We start from the raw sequence: 26,199 nt of genomic DNA on the forward strand, positions 1-26,199 counted from the left end.
AAAACATATATGAATGAAAGTATAAGCTTAAGCTTCGACAAAGCCAATAGGTCTGCCTTTCTGAAAGTGTCTAAGTGTTTGCGGGGCAGGGGAATGGAGAAGGAGGTACACAGCTATAAGAAAGGCACAGCAAAAGGAGCACATGGGGATAAGTATCAACAATGCACCTAAATCAAGTATGCATGGACAGTTGACCGGCTGGGAGGGTCAGTTGAAGTTATGCTACTGGACTTATTATAGCAGGGTTTGTGGCATTTGCATGGCTTCTTGGCACTCTAGGTCCTGCATAGGCTTAGTGGGAGAAGACGCTTAATATGTGGTAGGCTATAGGGGGCAGGCCTGGAGGTACCGTTGCCTCCACGTGGGTGATGTGTGTGCAATATGTTTGAGTTTCTGCTGGGTATTGATGTTCACTTCTGCAAGCAGAAGATTGTTCCTGCTGTACAGGGTTGGATGGGGAACCAAAAGTAACGCTGGAAATATGTTTCAAATTGCCTTCATATTGCACTGTGCAAGTGAATATAATGAAAGTGCAAGTGAATACAATAAGGAAGACCCACCCCTTTTAATAGGGTTTAGGCGGGACAGTTGCCTATAAAAATATTGAAATAAATAGCTGGAGATGGCAAACGTTAAAGCACATGTCCAAATAAATACGTAACACAAGAAACCACCTATTATTCAGGAAATTACCCAAAACCTGGCTCTTCACGTCATAACTAAAAAGACCAGGAAAAAGGGGCACACACACAACTAAAACATCAATGACCGTAGAGAGACCCTGATACACACCGATCAATCAATGGGGAAAAAACCCAAGGTAAATATCCCACGACATACTAAACGACCGAACGGGAGACAGCCGCAATACGACCAAAGACTGTAAACATAGCAAGACAAAGACAGAAACACTAGGACGAATCATCAAGAGGACCATGACCTTAAATTATAACCATCACCAACAGCGCTAAGGACAAAATATAGAGAGGGAAGAGAAGCACTGCACCACAAGTCCCAATCCAGTGGTTGGGAAAAAGAATGTTTCATCACTACACAGTCCACCAATACACAGCAGGAAGCACAATGCCCCACCACACAAAAAACTACAACTAAACAATAGCCCCAAGGTTGTCCACCCCACGGAAACCAAAGAACCAACGGAATGACTAGCCCGACCAGTGTCACACTACATAACCGAGAATAGATATTACCTACCTAGTCCCACACCCGAAGATAAGGTTCTGACGCACCTACCAATCAAAACAATACTCGCTATGATACAGCTGGATCAGCGCAGCACCAACAAAGCGATTCGTCCTACGAGGAACCAGCAACAACCTAACCCACAGATATACAACTCTAACGGAACCATAAGCACTTGAAACAGGATACAGACCCCCACTAACCCAACCCTAAATCCTCTGCATACTTAACCCACACAAAGCCACACAACCAGCTGCATTTAGCCTCTATCTACCTGCATCGCTGCATTTCACTACACCTAACAGAATGTACCCACCAGGCATCTACTCAGCACTGCTGAGAGTAATTCTCCACCTTATCCACTCATCTAGCCATGCAAGCCCCACCTTTAGATCTGCCTCCACAGGCACCATTCCCCCTTCCATCATGTCCTATGCCCACCCGCTACTGTCTACACTCACCATCACACCCACTTGGCCCCACCTATCCACGCCATGTAGTCCAACCTCCAGAAATGTCAGACTATGAGCCAGACTTCCCAAACTATATGAACCTCGTGTCAGGGACACCACCCAGTCTAAACTGACTAACCGGACCCCACCTACGCACATAGTCTCTCCCACCAACCGTCCCATGAACAAAACTAAGCATAACCTTACTAATACTACAACCAAGTATGAGTCTCACAATACAGATACCATACCTACCCACACTAAATCTATCACCCCGCCCATTAGAGGCGCCCTAATCAATGTGCGATCCATAGTAGCACATGCCTCAGATATAGCAGACCTCATCCTTGAAGAAAAAATAGACTTTCTAGCCATCACCGAGTCCTGGCTCAATGCAGCCGCTGGCCCATCTCTCTCATTAGCTATTCCTGTAGACTACACCATCATCCGAGCGGACGGATTAGAATCCAGAGGCAGAGGTCTCGCCATTATTGCCAAAGCACACCTCAATATTAGACTTGACACCGCAAACATCCTCACATCTTGCGAAGCACTTACAGCTAACATGCCTACTGCCAATTCCCAAACTATCACCATCCACTTATTCTACAGACCTCCTGGGCCCTAAGGCTCTTTCGAGGAAGACCTTACTACCATCCTTACTAATAACCTAAAAAATACCTAACAGAGTCTCATTTTAGGAGATTTTAACTTAGGCCTTAAAGACCCTAAAGACCCCAAGCCTACCCTCATTGACAATACCCTGTCAGAATTAGGCTTCACCCAAAGAGTGTCTACCCCCACCCACAACAAATGGAGAACCCTTGACTGGGTTGGAGACCCCAACTGCGTGGCCTCCATCACCGCCATCTCCCCCCAACCATGGTCCGACCACCATCTCCTTACCTTCGTCTTTGAAGCCTCAAGCCCCTTCTCCAATAACCCACTAGCCACAGCTACCCTTACGAGAAACAAGAAAAACATCACAGCAGAAAAACTCATCCCTCTCATTCTCCCAACCCTGAACCAACTCACAGCTACCTCTAATCCCCACCACCTCGTAGAGGGCTACAACAAAATTATGCGATCGTCCTTAGACTCTATTGCACCACTAAAACTTAGAAAAAGCAAGCCAAAAAACACCTGAACACCTGGTTCTCTACCCGCCTAAAAGCTCTCAGATTAGAGAAACGTAAAAAGGAACAAGCTTGGAGGCAATCACCCACAGACAACAATAAATTGATCCTCAATGAAATAGCTGCCACTTACAAAAAAGAAATCATAATCGCTAAACAAGAGTCCTACAACCAGAGAATTTCGCATGCCAAATCTAGTACTAAAGAATTGTTTACTATCATCAAAGAGCTAGAATCATCGTCCCTGTCCCGGACACATGTATGAAAGATAAACAATGGTGCACCAGTGTCCAAAGCGCCCTTGCCAGCAAAGTCGCAGGCCTACAAACCAAAATCAATAACAAGAAAGAATCCATAACCAATCCTACCAACCCCCCCCCCCCCCCTCACTCCCTACACCCAACCCTCTCTGCCGCTTTAGCTTCTCCAAAGTCTCCACATTAGAGGTGGAAATAATTATCCTCGGCCTCAAACCTTCAAACTGCCAGGGCGACCCCTGCCCCTCACTAATCATCAAAGATGCTGCAAGAGACCTCTCACCATTCATTACCAATATCATCAATGCCTCCTTTGCTTCAGGCATTATCCCCAACAATCTCAAAGAGTCCTGGGTTCTCCCTCTACTTAAAAAACCCTCCCTAGACCCATCTATACCTACTAACTACAGACCTATCACCACCGTCCCCTTCCTGCTCAAAATACTAGACAAGACAGCTTACCTACAAAAACAACAATACCTCGAACAAACCATCTCCTGGGAATCCGGCAATCAGGCTTTAGACCGCAACATGGGACTGAGACTGCTCTCATAGATCTCAAGGCCCAAATCGACACCCTCAGAGATAACGGGAAAACTGCTCTGCTACTTCTACTTGACCTATCGGCAGCATTTGATTTAGTAGATCACAAAATTCTCTGCAACCACCTAGACTCAGCAGCCCACTTCTCTCAAGAAGCTATCGGCTGGATTGAGTCTTTCCTGAACAACAGGTCTATGTGCGTCTTCTCTACCTCCGCATCCGCTGAACCAATACCCATCATGTGTGGGGTCCCTCAGGGGTCATGCATCTTCCCCACTTTGTACAAAGTGTTTCCGAAGCCCCTGTTTGATGATCTAGACGGTCTGGGTATCACCTACACTAATTACGCTGATGATACCCAGATCCTCATCCCGTTGACGGGAGATTACAACAAGGATTTGGCCTTGGTGAACAAGGTGTACCTCATCATCCAGGCATGGATGGCCTCCCACAGTCTATGCCTGAATGATGACAAGACCGAACTCATTATCCTCGGCTCCACCCCCAACCTCAACAAACTGGATCACAACTACACTAGCTTCATCATTGATGGCAACTCCATCAAGGTAGCCAAGGAAGTCAAAACTCTAGGAATCTACCTAGACTCTTCCCTTTCCTTCTGCAAACAGGTTAGCTCCATGGCCTCATCCACAGCCCACACATGCAAACTAATAAGACAGCCAAACCCTTCCTCTCCACCCAGAGCTGTACCACCTTAGTCAGAGCCCTTTTGACATCAAAACTGGACTATTGTAATGCCCTCTATGTAGGAGCCAACAAATATGTCATAAATAAAATCCAGACTCTGCAAAACAATGCTCTCAGAGCAGCTCTCAGCATTCCCAAGTGAGAACACATTTCCAACATCAGGAGAGCCCAAAATTGGCTCACTACCTCTGATAAAATCCTGCTAAAAGTAGCCTCTTTAACCCATACATGCCTCAACAATGCGCCCCCCCCGTTACTTAGTCGACAGAATAAAAAGATACACCCCCAACCGACTCACCAGAACTGCCAACGCCAAACAAACCAAAACGGGAGGCAACAGCTTCCAGGTGAAAGCAGCCCAACATTGGAACTCCCTGCCACCCTCCTTAAGGACACCTCAATCTTACCCCCACTTTAGACGCAATTACATTCAGTGGATAAAAGACAACAACCAATAATTCTCCTGCCTACCCTATGCATACTTGTAAATTTGTATATCTTTAAACTTGTTTCCACAGTATTTGTCGTAACTGCTGTAACCCATGTATACACTGTAATTATTGTACAGCACTGTAACCAAGCTGAGAATAACCTTGTTGCTCTTGCGCCCTTATACGTTCGGGTCTAGCGCGCATTATAAATGAATAAACATAAACAAACATAAACATCTCTCTCCCAGCAATCCGCACACACTTTACCACACTGCATCAACAACACATAAACATCACCCACAGCACTCAAGGCCTCGCCCGATCCGATATTAGCTCCAAAGCCCAGCACTCGGTGTATACCGAGCTGAAGCTGCCAACAGCACATTACTCCTCTCACTCTCCTTCTCCCCTCCTCCCGACTAACCCTACCCGTCCTCTCTGTTTACAGATCCGCCAGAGCGCCTGGGGATGAATTCCGTTGGTGACGGTGCGCTATATAAGTACCTATAACATAACATAACATAACATAATAAAAAACTGCCATAAGATTTGTTAAGTGTGACTAAAAACAAACTGGAAACTTCATAACAAATGATTTACTTCAAATGGACGAGGAGGAGAGAAGGTAGATGGCATGATGGCAGAGAGGGTACGACTATATTGGGCTTCATTCCAAGTTCAGTTGTGCGGGAAACAATTGGCAGTAATTCTGTTACCACCACTTTTTCGGGCAGTAACAGAATTACTGCTGTTTTTCCTGCACCGCCAAATTATCATTTTTGGTAAATTTCCTGCCGGCGGAATTACTGCACAGTAAATCTGCCGATTTTTGGAGGGAAAGCCGTGAATACGCCTCCAATATTATGAACATCAAGTTTTGTTTACATCATGCGTGGCTTTCAATTGTTGGACTGGGTGGTAGTGGCTATTCACCTCTATTTTGGGGCTGGATCAGTAGGGGGTGCAAGCAATATCCTCCCTCCCTGCCCTGGCCCTGAACAATGAAGGAGCACCAGAGGTGCTGTGACTCCCCTGGAGCCCAGGGAAGCCGTAGCAAACACTGTGTCAACTTGAATCCTGTGGAAGTGGCAAGAGCTGGTGCCAGTACTAGCAAGATGATGACGCTACTTAGGATATGTGGGCATAAGGCAGCGCAAGTCTGGAGTTACAGGACCTGACTTGAGGAAGAGAACCTGCGGAAACACTCCAGAGATTAACCCTGGAGTCCCGCGTCTCACAGGTACAGAGCACAGTGTAGACTCCAGATTATGTACTTCCGCCTGGCTGTCATTTGCGTGACTGTGGAGGCTGCAGGATTTAGCTGAGGTTGCAGAAGGGGGGGCTATGGAAGTCTTTTACTGCCCGTGTGGACGTTTGTGAAGTGCATTGTGGGCCGGGCTGAGCACAAAGTGTATTTGGAGAAGTTAGGGCCAGGGGAGAGATTGTGATGTGAAGTGGTGTGGGTAGAAATGCACTCTCAGAAGTTGAGTAACTCAAAGGAGAAGGGTCTCTGTTGGGCTGCAGCATAGCCCTCCAAGAATGGGGTGAGATTTCGTGAATTCACCATAAACTGATCGAAGTCCCCCGGGCTCTCCGATCAGCAAGGTACTATAGGACACGGTTAGTAATTGAGGGAATCATTGACCCTTTTTGCCCCCGAGGCCATCACAACATGGGTAGACAGAGACCTTCATTCCCATCCATCTATCTATTTGGGACAAAAGATACAATGCAGTATGAAGTTGAAAGCTAAATTCCTGGCATGCGGCCTAGGGGATCAGAGACTATTAACCTTATGGGGACACGCAGCAGCTTGGGGCCGTTCCCATCACCTTCAATTGTTGCTCATGTGCTGGTAACCATCCAGGATGCCAAAGCTTAGAAATCCATTCCAGACCAATCCCTATTCACTTTTAACGCTCACCTCAACAGTGTTGCAGCCACCACTCATAGAGCACCCCAATGACATGTTTCCCCATGTATCTTTTTGTAGGTGGTTCCAGGTGGAGCAATCAGATATGACCAGACTACTAACCCCATATACAATCCATACTTAACCAGACTACTCACCCAATCCCTTCCAACCTTTGGTTTGTGTGCTGTATCTTTTACTTGTGACGTCATATTTGCTTATATGTGGCAAGCCTCTATCAAGCTGCGACACAATCGAAAATTGCTGTCCCTGTTTTATCTCGATTTCTGGAATAAAACAGTACTTTGCCACATTACTGGACTCTTCTGTTTTATCGGCGTGGGATTCCCCCTTGCCCATCCGCTGCTTGCCCACAGTGGGTTTCCTCCCCATCACGACACATGGTAGCAGAGGATGGTTCGCCAGCACCCTCTGTGACTATACCGCCTTACGGATGTAAGCATGAGAGCGAGTAGTCATCTGGCAAACCTAGGGGGAGGGAGGTATTGTATATATTTTGCGGAAGAAAGAGATATGAGAGGATGTTTCCCTGTCACCAGGGCTTCACCAGGGTTATGGATGATCTGTAACATGCCCCTTATGACATATTGCAGAAAAGAAAAAGAAAGAAAATAGGTTTTCTTGTCCCGAGTGGGGCATAGAAGAAGAGCCACGCCTCGATGGCCTAACACGGCAGTTATGAGAAGAGATGTTTCCCTTGTCGTGAGTTACTGCACACCACTTCCTGCGGCTTGGTTGGTCCAGGACAGGAAGTGGAGGGAGAAAGCGTGGTGGTATTACCAAAGGCAGAGGAAGAAAGGGACATGCGATGGCTAGACACATTCTGTACCATCTAAGGGAGGATAAAGAATATGACCACTGACCTGACAGGTCCTTGTTATTGGCTCTGGCATCTGACAGCTAGCAGCAAGACATCTGTTAATCAGATAGAATCTGCATCCCGAGGCAACGTATTCTAGGGGCATCAACTGGTAACACCGTACCGTCCTCACCTGCCTTTCTACGGTACAACTTTAAGTGCACAAAGCATGCTGGCCATGGTGAGCTGCACTGCATCCTAAATCAAAAAAAAAGAAAGAAAAAGAAAACTAGACCTGCACCCCTGTCACGCTGAAGGGTAGTGCACACAACATTATTGGCCTTACCAGCAAAGTGACAGCGTTGCATTGAGGTAACTGCCAGCAATATCAAAAACAATGGAAACAGCCCTGTAGTGGACACAGGACCTCACAAGACTCCTAGCCACTGCGGTCAGGCCTTAGGGCCGTCTGCAAATGTGCGATGGTCATATTAGAAAGGCTCCAAAAATCTCTTTAAAGAAAATAAAAAGCTACAGAACTAGAAAAATGATAGAAAAATACCCACATTGGAAGAACGGTGGCCATCTTGAAAAGATATTGAATAGCCAAAACAACATGTGCCACAACTAGAGTTACACAAGCGAAACAAATTCGACAATGAGCAAAACAAACAAAGGATTAGATAAATGATAACGCAACATGAACACAACAAAATACAGCAATGGGAGCAAACAACAGTGAAAGAAATAACTTTAATGATTACTAACATCAACATACACACACAAAACTTAACAATAGAGAGAAAACATGTCGAACGTGGCAAATGAAAATGAGGGCATCTCAGCATTTCGGCCCACCACCACCTAACATGTTACTATCTAAGTTGCTAGGACCCAACAGGGAAAAAGGGTCAGGAGATTTGGTGTGTCCTGATTTGAGAATTACCTGGAATCACAATGGGAACATTATTCTGCTAAGTTTCTGCAAAGGCTCACAGCTCTTGAAGAAATAGAAGATCTATTTGACACATTTGCTGCGGAAAAGGCAAAAGCATACAATGGAAAGAAGAATACCTAGGAAAAGATTTTGAAACCCAGAAAAACATTAAGCTTGAACGATACATGTTCAACGCTGCTTTCCAGGAGAATCAGTAGATGCTTTTGCAACAAGAATATACAAGTTGTTAGTTCACTGCTCAATTACAGGCAGGGGAATCTTTCTCAATCTCCCCAATTACATCCAAGAGGATCTGGGCCAAGGAAATCTCCTGCCCCAAAAAACAGAAGATCCAGCCATAGAACAATGTTTTACTGCCTTCATTAAAAATGCAATGACGGGGATTTCAGTATGAACAATGCAGCATTGCAGCATGGGGATTGCAGTAGGAACAATGCAGCATTCTCCACACTTGCTCTCGATCTTCAGCCTGTCATCCAATTTTGTTAATACACAACGTCTGAAAATGAAGTTACATCCTAGAAACCCTAACGAGGGTTGGGATTGGTTAGTAAGGTAAACTATATACATATTCTGTAAGGGGTTAGTGTGGCAATTGGATAGAACATATCCGGTGGCTCCTCCTGCGACCACCTCTAAATGTTGTGAGTACAAATGTTACAGGTTAGTGTGAGGTGATTCTACTTTGCAACAAAGTGTGAGCTTAACGTGGAAGGTGGTTAGGGATTGGGCAAAAGGGTCTTCTCAGCCTTGGAGCTTTGTAAAGTTACCAGGCCAAGTGCAAGTATTCAAGGTAGTGATAACTGCCCTGAAGGTGCTGCATGTTCTCTACAAGTCTCCGATCTCCGAGACCTTGAGAAAGAACATTCTGCTATGAAGCTGATATTTCTTTGTATCATCCTGCCTTCAGTTTGATGGGAACAGCCACCTCAGTCTGGCTCGAATTAATAGGCTCTGTCTTGCAGTTTCAGAAAAGTGTGTAGGGACCATAGAATGGATTTCTTCTGCTTGCAATTATGAGGATTTGAGCTTGTATTCCCTGCAGGTGTCCTATCTCTTCTGCTAACTTTAAACTTTTCTTCTCCCTGTGTCCTTGGCAGGGCTGTGCGTGGTGGCTGCATTGGAAGCCCGGTCTGCATGTTTCAGAGAGATCCGCCTGTCAGTTCATCTCTGTATTCTCAAATCCTTTCTGCTTCTTCCATTCCATTCACTCCAATGTGCTTGTAGCTTCCATCTTGATCTACATGGCCACCCATGTTAGTTGCATTTAAGCGCCAGCAAGCAGTTCATTTTATTTATCTATTGAGCATTCGTATGGGGTCTATACAGCAAAAGTGTTTTTAGGTTCCACAAGGCAAAAAAGGAGGAGGTTGGGGGCGGGGTGGGGGGACAGAAGAGAAAACACCAATAACAGTCCTACTAGGCCTTGTGATATTCGGATTGTGCATGTGCAGTGACAAGAAGTGCATGGGGAGGGGCAGGTCAGGGCAGAAGGGGTGGCATAAGGGAAAGAGGGAGGAGGGGAAGTGCAAGAGGGAGCAGGGCCCCAGGGACTGGGCAAGTGCCCGGGGAAACAAGGGATAAGATTCAATAGTATGAGGACAGGGGTGGACCAGACTCAGTGGCTAGTCAGGGAAAGGGTGATGAAGGGCAATTGCTGGTTGTAGGGGTGCTGGGAAAGACTGATCAAGGAGGGCCTGCCCCTCAGACCTCAGACTCATAAGGGACCAGGCAACCAGTCGCAGCGGCAGGGGGACATCAGCAAAGGAGGGTGAGAAGGAAGGAGGAGGAGAAAAGGAAAGTTTTGAGAAGCTTCTGGAACTTAAAGAGATCTGGCTTGAGTCTGAGAGGGGCAGAGAGGCCCTTTGGGAGGGACACGCCGGCCGAAGAAAGAACTACCCCACTCTCTGTGTGGAGAAACGTCTGATCTGCAGACAGTTGGAGCCAGTGGACTGAAGGACTAAAGCTGGGAGTTATTTAGGGAGAGAAAGTTGAATGTAGCGAGGTCCCATGCCCCAGAAAGCCTTGTGGACCCACAGGGTCTTGAATTTGATCCTTCCAGCCACCGGGAGCCAGTGGAGAGATTTTAGAGCTGGATAGATGCAGTCCCTGGGCTTGAGGCCAAGGATTAGTCTTGCAGTCCTAATCTGGATTAGTTGACGAGGGTGGGGGTAGGAAAGAGGCAGACTGAGGAAGAGGATGTTGCAGTAGTTCAGCCTGGAGAGGACCAGAGCTCTGGAGACATTGAGTTTCTGGGGGAAGGTGAGGAAAGGAAGAATGTCTCCGAGTAGGTGAAGCTAAAAGTGAGCCTTCTTGGCAAGCTCAGTGATATGAGGTAAGAAGGAGAGAGAGGAGTCGAATATACCACCCAGGCTTTTTACCTCACACAAAGATGAGGGGGCCCAAGGAGGTTGGCCAGGGAGTAGGAGGGAGCAGGAGTCCCAATGAGGAGAATCTCGGTCTTACTGGAGTTAAGGTGCAGATCGTTAGCAGCACACCATACCTGAATAGCAGTCAGACAATCTGTAATGAGAGCGGAAGGAGAGGAAGTAGAGGAGGGAAGCTTAAAGGAGAGCTGTGTGTCATCAGCATAACACTGGAAATGAGGAGACAGGTGGAGATTAAGTGGGCAAGCTAGATGTTGAAAAGCCACGGCGAGAGGCTAGAGCTCTGAGGGACGAGCACAAGTAGAGTGAGGTGGAGGAGAGAAAAGGGCCCAGTTGAACCTGGGAGTGCCGATTAGAAAAGAAAGAGGTCAACCAATCCAGTGCCCAGTGTAAGGAACTCATGGTGGCAACAGTAAAGACAGACACAAGTGATCACATTCCAAGGGTGTTTATTAAACTGTATATGCAGGTTGGAAATACGCCCAATATAAACCTAAATCTAAGATGGGAGCAAGCTACGACCATCAAATAATAATAAGGCAGACCTAGTGGTGTCTTGTCAAATAAAGGGCCTATGCTAAAAAAACTATTGCCAATCCAATCCTTACAACTAAATACAAAAGGAGTGTGGGATAGGATTCACAAGAAAGAAAGAAAGAAGTGTTCGTAAATGAAAAGTCAGGATGTGGTAGCAGGGGGCTCCCTTCCGCACATCTTGAGCACAGGACAAGCCGAGAATCCTGAGTATAGCACATGCTCGAGCTTTCCCACCATGGGATGACAGTTCCATTCTCAAGTATCAGGACCTTTGGTGGTAAAGTCTCTTTTCTACAAAAAGTCTCTTTCCTCCGAGGACCTGATGGGTTCAAAAATAGCAAACAAAAAGTTCCTTTCCAATGCATGTTGGGTGATGACTTCACCCCTGCCCCCCCCTGCCCCTCTTCCGGGCTCAGACCCTTCTCATATGTTTCCCTCCCTGCGTCAGGTTCACTATGCCATTCACTTGTCGTTGGGTGATGGCTTTCCACCACTTGATCCCCCTCTTAGGGGCTCAAATCCACCAAAAAGTTCCTCGCAATATCACGACATTCTTGCTTCCGAGGGCTTGTATGTTCAAAATTATAAACAAAAGTTCCTTTTTGATTGTACTTGGGTGATGATTCTTCACCCCTGGATACTCCTTCTGGGTTCAGACCCTTCTCGAATATCACCCTCCCTCCTTCGGGTTCACTCTGGCTTATATTCAAAATATTTCTCTGTTGAATTCAAGTGTCTTCGGGGTGATGGCTTTTCACCCCTGGATTTCCCTCTTCTGAGCTCATACCCTTCTCGACGGTTTGCCTCCCTCCGTCGGGTTCACTATGACTTTCACGTGTTGTTGGGTGATAGCTTTTCACCCATGGATCCCTCTCTTCTGGGCACAGACCCCTCTCGAATGTTAGCCTCCCTCCATCGGGTTCACTACGGCTTTTACCAAATTATCTCAACTGTTGCATTCACAAGTTTTAATGTCTTTTTAAACAATGCACTGTAGATCTCCCTCTGTCAGGTTCACTCATGTCAACCCAATGTTCCTTTTGCTTTCTCACATTTCAAGATTCATTTTCATTAGCTTTCCAATGGTTTGTCGGTCAAAGACTGTCAACTGTACAGAGGATTTTGCTGGACCCCTCTATGACCACTTTCACCATTTTCTTTGCAGCTCTCCTAAGGTCTTCTGCTTTCGGTAGTTTCTACAAACGCAGGGTCAACCAGTTTCTCTTGGATGAGTACCCACGTGGTGCCACAGCCCCGTGCAGCAGGTTTCCCGTTAATGTTAACAGTTCTTTGAAATTTCTTTACCTCTGGCTTTTTTGGCTCTCGTTCAAGACAGTTTGGTTTCTTATCGGCTCTACCCTCGACTGTGAAGAGCTGCTTGGCTTTTCTTGTATCTGAAGTCAAGGACGGTACCACAGTAGAAGGCGTCTCTCTCTGTCCTGCTTATCAGCATATGCATGCTCTATGTACCGTTGACATCTGCTGCAACACATGTTGGCTATTGTTGGTGGTCTTACGATCCCTTTTAGAGAAGATTTGCGGATCTGGTTCGGAAAGGGCAAGGTTGCGTCTCTCTACTTGTCACCCTCTCGATTCTCGCCGCCTTTCTCCTCCTCTTGAACTGCTGTGATTGGGTAGCTGTTTCGCCGTGCCGTCTGCCTTGTTCGTCGTGTGCTCTCGTGCTCTACCTTTTATCATTGTGGTGAAGGGAATGGGCCATCAGGTGTCTGTGATTCTGGTCAATTGCCTGACCTTTGAATTGGGACATGTCAGGTAAACGGCTCTGGTGTTAGTCGGTTGTCTTTCGTGGTTGGTGAAAGTGTTCGTGTCAGAAAAGGGGGAGTTGGGTAGAGTGTTTGAGTATCCTATGTGGTAGGATTGGGAAACAGTGTTATAAGAAGGGGGATACTGTGTCTCACCCATCAATGTCCCACTTCCACTCCCTGAGGATCCCCATCCAGGTGATCCTCCCTCAATGGTCCACCCCCAGGAACTAGATCCAATGGTGATGCCGTGTCCTGGCCACCTGGATGACAGATCCCTGGGGACTAGCTAGGGAGGCACCTTCAGGTTTCTTACACTAGTCCGTGATGCCCAGAGTATCATGGAGCCAATGTATGAGGGTGGTATGGCTAACCATGTGAAAGGCATGGGACAGATCGAGGAGGATGAGAACAGAGGGAGAAGTGGAGTCAAGGTTTGAAAGCTAGTCTTCAAGGGTGGTCAGGAGAGCGGTTTCTGTGCCCCTGGCTGCTCTGAAGCCAGACTGGTGGTCGTGGAGACAGCCAACAGATTCAGTGTGATGGATTAGTTGGGAGATGACCAACTTCTCCAAGAGTTTGCCCAAGAAGGGGGTAGTGGAAATAGGGCGGTAGTTAGCTAAGCAGGAAGGGTCCGCAGATGTTTTTTTTTAGGAGGGGGTGCACAAGGGAGTGCTATGGGGTAGTGGGAAGGAGCCAGTGACAAAGGAATGGTTGCAGAACTCAGCCAAAGAGGGAGCGAGCAGGTAATATTGTCCTTGATACTTCTAGAGGAGCAGGAAAGCAACTGTTTGGTGGAGACTTTCATAGATTAGACTATCTTGGTGACCTCATCTGGTGTTATGGATGAGGAGGAGGAGAGAAGGAGGGAAGGAGAGAGGGGCACCAAGGGAGTCCTGCAATCCGGTGTAGGAGGTAGAAGGGTAGAGGAGAGTGAGGACAGGATGTCCTGAGTTTTGGTTGTAAGTGGGAGGCCAGAGCCTTGCAGAGGGCCTGGGAAGGAAGAGAAGCGGAGAGTGGAGCAGGAGTGGCAAATTCCTTACAGATTTGGAAAAGTTCAGCTGTGCTGTTGGTGGCCCGAGAGATACGGGCTTGGATATGAGCCCACTTCTTGGAGCAGATGGAGAGTCTGTATTGCCTTTGGAGCGGGCAACAGGGCAGTTTGTCAGAGGATGTGCTAGATGCCAACCACTTCAGTTCCGCAACTTTGCACTTGCATTTCAGCGAGGCTAGGTCAGAATCATACCAACTGTTGCACTTGGAGGCAGACTTCATGCGGATCCTCATGGCATGGTCAAGGGTGTCAAGGGTGTTGGAGATGGAGAGGTGGAGGTTACCAAGGGCTGAGTCAGTGCGGGAATCAATAGCAGGGGTGGGAGGGGGGAATGAAAGGTGGCAAAAGCAGCTACTGACACTCGCTTTATCAGTTAAATGATGGAGAAGGAGACTGGCAGTGCGGGCAGAGGCTTAGCCAGGGAGGCCAGGAGCAGTGCCAGATGAGAGGATAGGAGAGCATGGTCAGACCAGGAGAGTGATGTAGTGAGAGGGTTAGAGAAAGAGATGTCCGTTGAGTTGAGCACATCCAGGATGTGCCCAGCTGAGTGGGTCGGGCCAGACGAAGGAATGGTGAGGGAAAGAGTCACAGAGTTTGCGGAAGAGTAAAGTGGCTGCATCAGGAGAGTCGAGGTGAATATTAAAGTCTCTGAGGAGGAGAAGCTTAGAGGTAGAGGTCAGGAGAGAAGAGGCAAGGTCGGCCCCATCCGAACGAAAGAGGGAGACTGGCCCAGGGGTCCTATAGAAAGTGGCAAGAGTGAGCAAGAAGGTAGGAGAGATGCAAAGCTTGCATACAAGGCATTTAAAGGAAGAGTAGGATTGAGTGGGTATGATAAAAGCAGGAACCCATTCTGTGAAGACAAGGGCCACTCTACCTCCAGACCGGTTAGGCCTAGGCTTGGAGAGGATCTTGTAGCCCTCAGGAACGAGAGTGTCAAAATCAGTGACAGAGTTGCCATTGAACCACATCTCAGTGAGCATGAAGACGCCATGGTCAAAGTCTTCGAGGAGGTGACAGATTTCAAGAGGAGTGTTTGACAGCCGAGTGAGAGTTGAGGGTAGCTAAGTGAAGCTGGTTCCCACCTTTGAAGGTCTTCCTGGGTGGTACAGGGACGAGGTACACCTGTCGTTGGGGGGCAAAGATGTCATTGGATGGCAGACGGAGGAGTGACAGGTGAAGCGAGAAAGGTAATGAGAGACGAAGATGTCTATCGAGAAGGAGGAGGGTGGGCTGAGAGCCCTGGTCCATGATAGCGCCATTCCGGTAGACATTAATGATGCACCTGGATGAAGGGAAGTGTGCCAACAGCACTTCCCATCTAGTGCCACCCTTAATGGTTGAAGAAGAGAAAGGGGAGAGGACTGAGACCATATGGGAAGTCCATAGGTCTGGAGAGGGAACGACAAAGAGGATGTCAGTAATAGTCTGCCTGGAGGTAGCATTGACATAGGTATCGGCAATGGGCAACCCTGGGTTAGAGACCAGGAGACACATCTTAAACCTTTTCTTTCCAGGCTTCGAAAGAGAGGGAGGATAGGTAATAGAGTAGCAATTAGAATAGGTGGGGGGATGGAGAGCACCATCAGGGTAGGGAGCAGAAGGATACCTGGAGAGAGAGAGAGGACAGGGAACTGCACAGTGTAGGAGAAGAACTCACCAGGCGGCCTAGCAGCAAGCAGGCACAGGTAAATCAGGTGCAGGTTATCACACAAGTCGGCGAGACAGGGGGGTTGCAGGCAATTTCAGTCCAAGGTGGGAGTTGGAGCGGAGCTTGGAGTTTGTGGCTGCAAAGTCTTTGAGGCACCATGTCAACACGCCTAACACCTGCAGCGCACAACACTGCACCCTTAGCCTGCGTGGACTTTGCCTATGTGGACTTCAGTCCCTGGATGTATTCTTGTGCGTCTTCCGCGTGGCAAAGGTGTATGTGCGTCAGTCCTCTAACCAATCAATCAGTACTCTAACTATGTGAGTCATAAGCATGTTATTTGTGTCTGCCAGCAACACATCTAATTGTCTGCATAACTTTATGCAGGGATGCCAATGTTCTTCATGTCAAGCGCATCTATGTCAGGGTATCAGTTGTTACGTCATCGGCTTTCTTCGCTGTTACAGTCAGTTGACTTGTTCCATTGATTGCAGCTGTATCTCTTCAAAACTTTCCTCAGTATAAGGTCTGAACGGTTGTCTCAGTGAGTAGCATTTCTCACACCTGTGATACATCGATGATGGGAGAGGAAGGGCCCAGGAACGATGTACATGTTTCGTTTCTCTGTCGCTGAGATGAGAGCGGGATAGGTGCAACGAGGGCCAAGTATAGGTCTCCCTCTTCACTGCAACATTATTGAAGAATGCTCATCTTCTGTTCTATGAAAACACTCTTAAAACAACGCACAACACTGGCCAAATTCCTCGTCATTCTAAGAATGGAAGTGCAAGCAAAAGTACCAACCACCCCAATGGAATACGAGGGCAAGCAAGAACACATGAGTAGGTGCTACAGATGCAGAATGGGCAGCAAGAGAATGCCAGAAAAAGAAGCAAAAAACACATGGCACTGAGCATGTGAACTGAAGACTACAAAACAAAGTAGAACGTTACAAATGTAGGCAGTTCTTCCCGCACACAGGACCCTGCCCAGCAATTGACACAGGCCCCACAACTTCCACAGAGAAAATCACTTTGCTAGTGTCTTCAAAGTATCAAGCAGTAGGAAACAAGATGACAATAAAAAAACCAGCCAGGCGTATCACCAACATAGAAACGCAAGATGAGGATACCAATGCACTTAAAAGCAATGTAAATAATGAATTCATGTAGATGATCAAGGGGATACAAGTGATAATGGATGCATCAGTGGGTTTGCAGAACACCAAATTGGTGTTTCACACAGGAACCCTGATCAACAGAATTAATATGACTGAATATGAAAAAATTGAAGAAAAGCCTCCACTCCATCTAATGTGTGAGTCCTTGTGTGGGCCACAAAGACACCGGAAAAGAACATTGGAAAGTTCACCATGACCATGAGGTACACTACGACAGTGGTAGATGAATTACAATAATTGAAGATTGAGGTGCCAGGACGTTGCTTGTCAGGAAGATCACGGGCTTGTAAAATTGGAGTAGCACCATTGAATGTCACCATGAAATGAGGAGACAGGCCTCATCAGGAGTCTGGCGGTATCCCAGCGGTAGCACTGCCAGGATACCAAGAGTGCAAATAGCAGTACCGCTACTCAGTCTGGCGCTATTAGCGCCAGATCACGAGTAGCGGTACAGCAGTAAGTGTGCATTCCCCCAATCGGGTTGGGGGCATTATTAATGCCGGTGGTAATTGCGCCAGCGGTAATAGCACAGAAAACTGCCAAAATATGGGCAGTAAGGGGACATTTTTACCTCTAGCAAAAAGCTCATTATTGGGCCAACCCTTACATGCAGCAGTAATAGCGTTACCACCGCATTTAATGGCTAAGGCCCAAATCATGATGAGGCCCTTTTTAAAGTAGTGAGCAAATACCCGCTGCTGTTTACAAGACTAGGAAAACTATGAGACACTGAGGTGATGCTCCACAACCATCACTCGACAGCCCTGGTAGCTCATGATCACAAACGGCTTCCTGTACATCTACATCCTGAAGTGGAAAGAGAGAATCAGACCCTCATAGAGCAGCACAGCATTGAAAAGCACAGGGGCCAATCCCATGGATTTCACACATCGTGGCAGTGCCCATGTGTGGACATCCAACAAGTGAACATGGAGAAAGAAAGGTAAAGGCACGCCGACCCTCTTATAAATGACATAAGCTATCTGAATGGAGCCCATATATTTTTAAAGCTGAACAAAGTGTTTATCTGAAGATACATGCACAGTAAAGATGCATTGCAACATTTTCAACTCACTTGGGACGAGGCAGATACAAGTGACTGAGCTCTTTGTCATCAGCTGGCGAAATATTGCCAGAGGCCATAGTAAACGTGAGAAGGAACATACATAACTGCTTAATTTACTATAGTGATGACATACTCGCATTTGGAAAGACTCAAGAAGAACATGATGCTGCTCTTGAAGCAGCAAGTAAAGCACCGATGGCAGCAGGACTAACTCTAAATTCAGACAAGTGTGTGTTCGAAGAAATTACAGTGAAGTTCTTTTTGCCACATATTTTCACAGAGGGGCATGCAATCCGACCTCAACAAAAATGGAGCCTATAGTGATGGCCACAAAGCAGACAGATGTAGAAGAGCTACACTCTTTTCTAAGTGTGGAGTGTTGGCAGAGTGTTGGCCGGATCACATACCTGTGCTGTATTGTTGGAGGGCAGAGCCTGAGTCTGCCTACGATTGCTGTCCCAAGTAGGCAGAGCCCTACCTACACACTCGCCTCTACCGACACATAGCGTTGCAGAGTGTTTGCAGAGTTTTCGTGGAGCCAATGGAGCCGGCACCAATGGGGTTGGAGGACACCAAAGAATTTATAGCCAGGCCAGGATGCTGCAGACCATAGGTAACTGTGGCTGGTGTGAGAAACCAGAAGGTGTCTCACCCACTAGTCCCCGGAGATCTGTCATCCAGGTGGCCAGGACACAGCCATCGCTTTTGATTCCAGTTTCTGGCGGAGGACTAGTGTTGGAGGATCACCTGGTTGAGGGGTCTTCGGGGAGTTGGACACCGGATTGTGAGACGCGGTATCCTCTTCCCTATAACACCTTTACCCCAACCTACCAGGTAGGATATATAGGAACTGTACCTCCTCCCCTTTTACAACACAAACACTTTTTCACGGACATCCCGCTATTAGAGAAAACAGACTAACACCCGATCAATATACCTGGCGTGTCCCAATACAATGGTCATGCGAGGTCAGGCAATTACTGACCATCATACACATCTTACTTCCATTAAGATTCCCCACACGGATAAAAGGCAGAGCACTAGAGCACACTCGGAGCGAAGCAAAGCACTCAAGGAAACAGCAGTTTCAAGACGGCAGCTGAATGAGAGAGGAAAGACGGCAAAATAGGAGGGAACTTCCCTTGATCTTTTCGACAATGAACCATTACTTTCCTTTAACCTCGAGAATGCAAAGCGTAAAACCAGAAAACCAAGTTGAAGAATCATGCATTGTGTATCGGAGATACCCGGGGCTCTCCTGCATCAATAATCAAGGCGGGGAACAAAGCAGCGTTAGTGAAATCAACACAGCCGGGGAGTTGGGGAGACTGATACAAGATCGGTCTGTGTTGAAGCCAAGGTTGGAAGCAACAGCATTGTGTGGTGAGTGCAGGAATGAACATTGTTAAAACGCATGTGATAAGAGACGCACGTAAGGTTGAACTGCTGATGAGCGATTGAACTTCAAGAGAAAGATACAATACTTTTGATAGAGTGGTCCGGCACCATGTGGGTGGTCAATCGAAGGTCTCAAAGGTAATCAGCTGAGAGGTGGCAACAGTGAAACTAAGAACGAGTAATTGTGAATCGAAGTGGTCCTGCGACGGGTCAAGCAAAATGCTGCGCACAGTCGAAAGTCTTCGATTTTGATGAAGTTGAGAAATTTGGTCAGAGCCTGGGCGAGTGAGACTAATTAGTGGTTTTGAGTTAACGTGGGTCTTATACCAGCTGAAGGGGCGCCTGGGATGAACAGTAAATCACTCGAGAAGTTGTATGTGTGAAATATTTGGTCCGAGCCCAGCTGGGGGAGACCAATTGAAGATTTCGTGTCAAAGTAGGTCTGTGGGAGCCGGGGTGAACAGTGAATCACATGAGAAGTTGTATATGTGAAAACCTAAGAAGAAAGGAACTTTAATGTTTGTCGTGTTGCATCAGGCCCTCTGAAATAAGAGACTTTGAATGGCAAAGAGTCTTTGGCACAGAAAGCCCTGAGGTTGAAACTTTGAACTGCATCCTCTTGCTAGAGAAGCCAGAGAGTGTGCTAAGCTCGAGTGTACCGCCTTGTCCCGTGCTGTAAACGTGGGTATGGTAAGCCAGCAGCTTGCATATCCTGACATATCATTTCTTGAACACTTCTTTTTCATAACATTGTTTCCCACACTATTTGTATTTAGAAGTAAGGATTGGCAATAGGTTTATTAGTATAGTCCCTTTTATTTTGACAGACTCGGCTAGGACTGGGTTATTATTATTATTTGATGGTCGTAGCTTGCTCCCATCTTTAGATTTAGGATTAGATAGGTGTTCTTCAAACCCAATTGAAGTTCAATAAACACCCTTGAACTGTGATCACTTGTGTCTGTCTTACTGTTTGATACCATGCGTTCCTTACATCGGTCCGAACTGTACGAATCCCGCAAAAATGGGCAACACCCCCCCATCACCCTGCCCCCAACTGCAGTGAACCCTGGAACCGGAACTGTTGGCACAAATCAGAGTGTTCAATCCGCAGCCCCAGTCTCTGAAACTAGACTAGGGTTTTATTTCCGTTCCCCTTACCTTGCCCTTTTCCCCCTAAAATCGGCTCCCTCTCCCCACACCCTTCCTGGGGAACTGTCAAGGACTTCATCGCCCATACCTGCCGATGCCCAGCCAGTGACAGCAAGTCCTGGGTGTTTGGTCACCGGAGGGCGGAAGGCTGAGGGGTGGAGGGAGGTGGAGGTCATGGAGGGGGAAAGAGAGTGTGTGGTCTGGCCCTCTGACCGGCTAATGATGTCACTAAACTGTGGGGCGCCAGAGGCGTGGGTTGCACAGACTTCTACTAACTTTGGGGCAAACTTGAAGGTGGTCGCTCCAGCGACTATTACAATCATGGACCCGCCAAGTAAAAAGGAGAGTCCCCCCTGTTAAAACAAAGGAGTACATCACTGTCGGACTACGCCAAATTGGAATGGCACTTTAAATAAAAGGTGGACACCACACCCTCATCAGCCATTAAGGACTGCAAAATTGCTGAGACCAATATTAGCCATACAAGTGTTACAGCCGCCCCAATCTGGGTGGAAGTGTGACATGACCCATCGGGCATAGATCTGCTGGAAAACTCCTATACTTTTGTTTTGCTTCCCCAGGCTGATCTTCAAGATTGTACTTTAAAAAAAAACTCTTTTATTACAGACTTATGCAAACATTCACAAGACAATATGTCACCACTTGTGTCTGTCCCAGCCCCTACCCCCCCGCCGCCCCCTGCCCCGATCCCATCCTATTCCACTTGAGCTGTCTCTTTATACAATGCATTTGCCTATCCCAAGCATATATCCACATCTTTAATCCCCTGTATGTGTTGGTGCGTGTGTCTGGATGTCCTTGTGTACAGAGGCCGTCAATTTCTGCAACATATGTCTCCAAGCCTCTAAGTTAACATTCTGTTCCCCTAGACCCCAGCGGGATGCCTCTTGCCTCGCTGCGGTTTCTGCTAGCGTCCATTTCTGGAGATCTCTCCACCACACGTTGGCTACCAGACTCTTGTGTGCTTTTCAACGCATTGCTGTCCTGCGCTTTGCCGGAATGTATTCAAGGTCTTTCAGCTTGCTACCATGCCTCGCATGATATGGTCTTGGAAAAATTCCCAGCAAACAAGCCGTAGGAGAATCAATGTCTAATGTTATATCTGTATGGATGAACGTGCAAACCTTGGTTCCAACCTTTTTCCAGCGCCATTACCAAACAATAGTTTCCTGTTTATTGGCTTGAAAGAAGTTAGCAACTCTTATTTCGTGTTCATGTAATGTTTATTCGTTGGTAAAATATCCAGTTAACCTAGCATGAGCGCTAGGTGCATATGAGAAAGAAGCCAACACGTGTTTTGACCTAAGTCTTTGTCAAGGCAGAGGGCAAGTGGTGGGTGGTCCTTATTAAGGGTGTAGGGGACTTGAGCCTACGAGCGGTGTCCGTTCTGGTCTGCGGCTGGGTAGCCAATCTGTTTGATTCTCAAGTAGAATCCCGTCTTTCGGCTGTGTGTACTCCGACAAGGATGTTATATCTGCTTTGGCCAAGTCCAGAGCTACTTCATCCCAATATTGGTGAATCTTTGTGTGGGCCCAAAACATGTGCACCAGGTCTGCATTGATCAGGCCACATTTCAGGCAAATTTGTTCTGTTGCCTTAGTGAACTTGGCTATTTTCTTCGGGGTTAAGTATGCCCTGTGTGTTATATATAATTGGATCAGCTGAAGCTTCGCATTTCTAGACACTTTCTTGTGATACGCCATAGCCCTTCCCCAAACTTCATCTGATAATTGTTCCTGCAAGTCCATTTCCCAGCTGCGCCTGGTCTGTACTAACTTATTCTCCGGCCTCACCATTAACAGCTCATATATTCTTGATATTGCGTGTCCACCCTCTGAGATGTCAAAGCGTTTCTATTGTTTCATCTTCCAGCAGTATCCTGTCTATTCCCGACCATTTCTGCTTCATTGTATTGAGGAGTGAGGCATACGTTATTTGTTGTCCTTCCTGTGCTCCCGTCTCTGAAGTGACTGCACTAAAGGCCATCGGTCTCCCCTCTCGTAACACATCGCCTAATGATATCACCGCCATGGGTTCCCAGTACTTCCTCACATTCAACCTAAGTTGTGTATCTTCTCCCTTTAGTGCCACCAATGGGATCAGGGGGGAGTAAGGTGTGTCTTTATTGAAAAAGTGACAGGCCCTATGCCATATTTTCTTGACTAGCACCAACAGCAACGGAGTCTAGAATCTCTCGGTGCTGTGGTCCATATCACCTCTTTCAAAAAGAACGGGGTGCATGCCGGCTGTAGCAACTGGGTGTCTTGCGTCTGTTTGTTGGATAACCAGTGCGTGACGAACTGAAATTGGCACACCACAAAATATGCTTCAAAGTCAGGTACCTTTATCCTTCCTTGTTCATATGGTCTCTGTAATTTCTCCAATGACAACCTGCACCTCGAGTTGTGCCATAGAAAGCCCCGACAAGTGGTATTAAGTGTCCTAAAAAAGGCTTTAGGTATATTGTACAAATGTTAGTAAAATAATGTAGAATCCTCGGAAGCACCAAAATCTTCAGTAACATCGCCCTCCCCATCAATGAAAGAAGTAGTCTAGCCCAAAAAGTCATTGATTTCTCAATTTCGCCTTTAGTGGATTCTGTATGTGTTCCATTTTAGGATCATGAAAAGCGTCCACACCCAGGTATCTAAATGTGTTCGCTTCCCATTTAATCGGTAGCTCTGATAGCGCATTCAGGGGTCTCCCTTTATGCCCCGCTAGGGGGAACAAACACAACTTTTGTGCGTTAATTGTGATACCAGACAGGTCTGCATAGCGTTCGAACACATCCAGAACATACTGCAAGTTAGTTTCTGGGTTTTGTACGTAAAGAAGCACATCATCAGCATATAGAGAGATTAGGTTATTGCTGCCCTGCGTACATATGCCTGTCTCTTGATATTCTTTCTGGAGATATACTGCTAGTGGCTCCAAGGCCAGTATAAATAGCATAGTGGAACATGGGCAGCCTTGCCGTGTGCCTTTAGTTAACCGCCATTGTTCCAAGATATTGTTGCCTGTCTTGACTCTCGCTATTGGACTGCTATATAGCAGCTTAACCCATTTAATTTATGTGGCACCCATACCAAAGCTTTTCAATACCGCCAGCAGCCATGGCCATCTGACTGAGTCAAATGCCTTCACTGCATCAAGCGACGCGAACTCTGGAAGCTGAGTGCTATCCTGTGTCTGATCTATGATATAGTGTAACCGCTGTAGGTTACATGGGATATTCCTATCAGGATAATATCCGGACCGACTGATCCGGGTGTATGAGTTTGGAAATGACTGGCTTCAGCCTATTGGCCATAAGAGCTGTTAGTATCTTTCCATCTTGGTTGAGCAACGAGAGGTGTCTGTAAGAACCGCATTCGGTTTCAGGCTTGTTGGATTTCAATAGTAGAACAATGACCAACTCTCTCAGCGACATAGGCAAAGTGCCTTTGTCTAGTGACTCATTCAGCATCGCTAATAGCGGTGGCGTAACCTTGGCCATTAATTATTTATGAAATTCACTTGCTAAGCCGTCTGCTCCGGGAGCTTTCCCAGTCGGCAACCGCCTTATAGTGTGTTGTAACTCCTCTGTGGTAATGGGGGCATGCAGCTGCCTCTGCATATAGCTTCAGAAGATCTATCAGTGTTAAGGCTTCATCTATGTCCGATGTACGGGTCTCTGACCTCTCTGCATATAACGCCTTGTAATAATCATAAAAACAATAGTTTATGCCTTCTTGTGTCACGCATATATCCCCATTCTCCACTACTATTGCCTGTATCACACCTTGCTCAGATTCACTTTTATAAAGCCAGGCTGGTAAAACGTCCCAGTTTATCCCCTTCTGCATGCTGTCTTTCCACATATTTCCTATAGCTCTACATGCCCAATCTATCCCAGTGATCTAGGCACTCCTGCTTCAGGCGGATGGCCTCTTGAGCCTTTTCTCTGGACAAGTTTCCCAGACAATTCATGGCTTCTAATTTAATTTCCGCTTTATGTAGGTCCCTTTCTATCGTGGCCTGTATCCCCTTTGCTTTTGCAATTGCCGTTCCCTAATCACTACTTTGAAGGCCTCCCGTAGTGTACTTGCTGATTCTACACTTCCTGTGTTGTGCACAAAATAGACTTTCACTCCCACTCTCAAGTGTTCTCGGAATGCTCCATCTCTCAAGGAGTTGCTCCTAAGCCTGCACGTCGGGATGCGTGCCTAGGGGGGTGCAAGTATGCCATACAACCACAAGAGGGTCATGGTCTGATAATACTTATGCTTTATATTCTACCATTGTAAATTCCCCCAAGGTTTCATCTCCTGTAAAGACATGATCTAATTTAGTGTATAGATCTTGGGGGCAGTGTAATGTGAATATCCAGAGGTCTGTGGGTGTAAGGTCCGCCATATGTCTGAAAGTTTAAATGCTTGTAACAGTATATTCAAGGCTTTGCCTGAAGGGGCACGATGTGTGAATTTATCATCAGATCTGTCTAGCGTGGGGTTGAGCATGCAGTTGTGGGTTGATTTGTGGGTACAATGTGTGAAAGTAGGCTGCTGTGTCCTGGTTTGGTGCGTATGTGTTGATGATACAAAATTCTCTATGTTCCACCTGTCCCCGCATTACAAACATCCTGCCTTCTTTATCTTGAAAAGTCTCGAGCATCCTCAATGGTACAGTCAGCGCAACCCAAATTAATACTCCTGTTGCATATGCAGAGTATGGCAAACCTAGTGTTATGCCTATCCATTTCTTGGCTAGGGCGCTCTGTTTCTCCCTTGTAAGATGCATTCCTTGAAGGAGTGCTATGTCAATTCTTTAACGTCTCAAATATGTCATTATCCTGTTACGTTTAATATAGCTGTTAAGACCCCTGACATTACAGGATGCTATTTTAAGACTCCAGGCGGCGGTTTCCTCATCAGAGACCTATGCGCTCTTTCGACTGTGAAGCCTTGAGTGAGGGCCCCCTGGACTATTTCCCTTAGCAGCAAATTCTCTATGAAATTGGTAGGGTCTACTCCTTCTCCTTCCGGGAGCCCAATAATTCTTACATTGTTGCGCCTAGCCCTTCCCGCTGCATATTCAAATCCATCCGCCAAATTGCGCACTTGCTGCTGCAGTATCATCAAATCTTTTGAGGAGTCTTTTAAATCACTGGTGTTCACCGCTAATTCCTTTTCAAGTGTTCCTGTGTGTTCGGCTAATTACCTTATGTCTTGTCTCAAAAGGTTCACATCTAAGCATATGGCATCCATTTTAAATTCAGGAGCGACTTTCAAGGTTATTGCGTCCAGGACCTGCTGGTCCCCCCTCATGCGTATCTGCTCTCCTTGTGGTGTTGAGGTCGTCTGGGTGGTGCCTTCCACTGGATTTGCGAGTTTAGCAAACGCATCTAATGTGGGTCTTGGACTCCATGGTCCGTTGTTCTGGCGCTCCCTTGTTCATCCTTTTTGATCTTCCCCCAATTCGTGACTATTCCATTGCTAGCTATTTAGCCGCTCCCAGGTGGGTTTACTACGCCTTTGAATCTATACGCTCGAAACTACCAGCATGTCGGATGGAGGCTTCTTGCAATGTCCTAGGCC

This window comes from Ambystoma mexicanum, chromosome 7p (assembly GCF_040938575.1).
Source record: "Ambystoma mexicanum isolate Mex_15411 chromosome 7p, UKY_AmexF1_1, whole genome shotgun sequence".
NCBI classification, from domain to species: Eukaryota; Metazoa; Chordata; class Amphibia; order Caudata; family Ambystomatidae; genus Ambystoma; species Ambystoma mexicanum.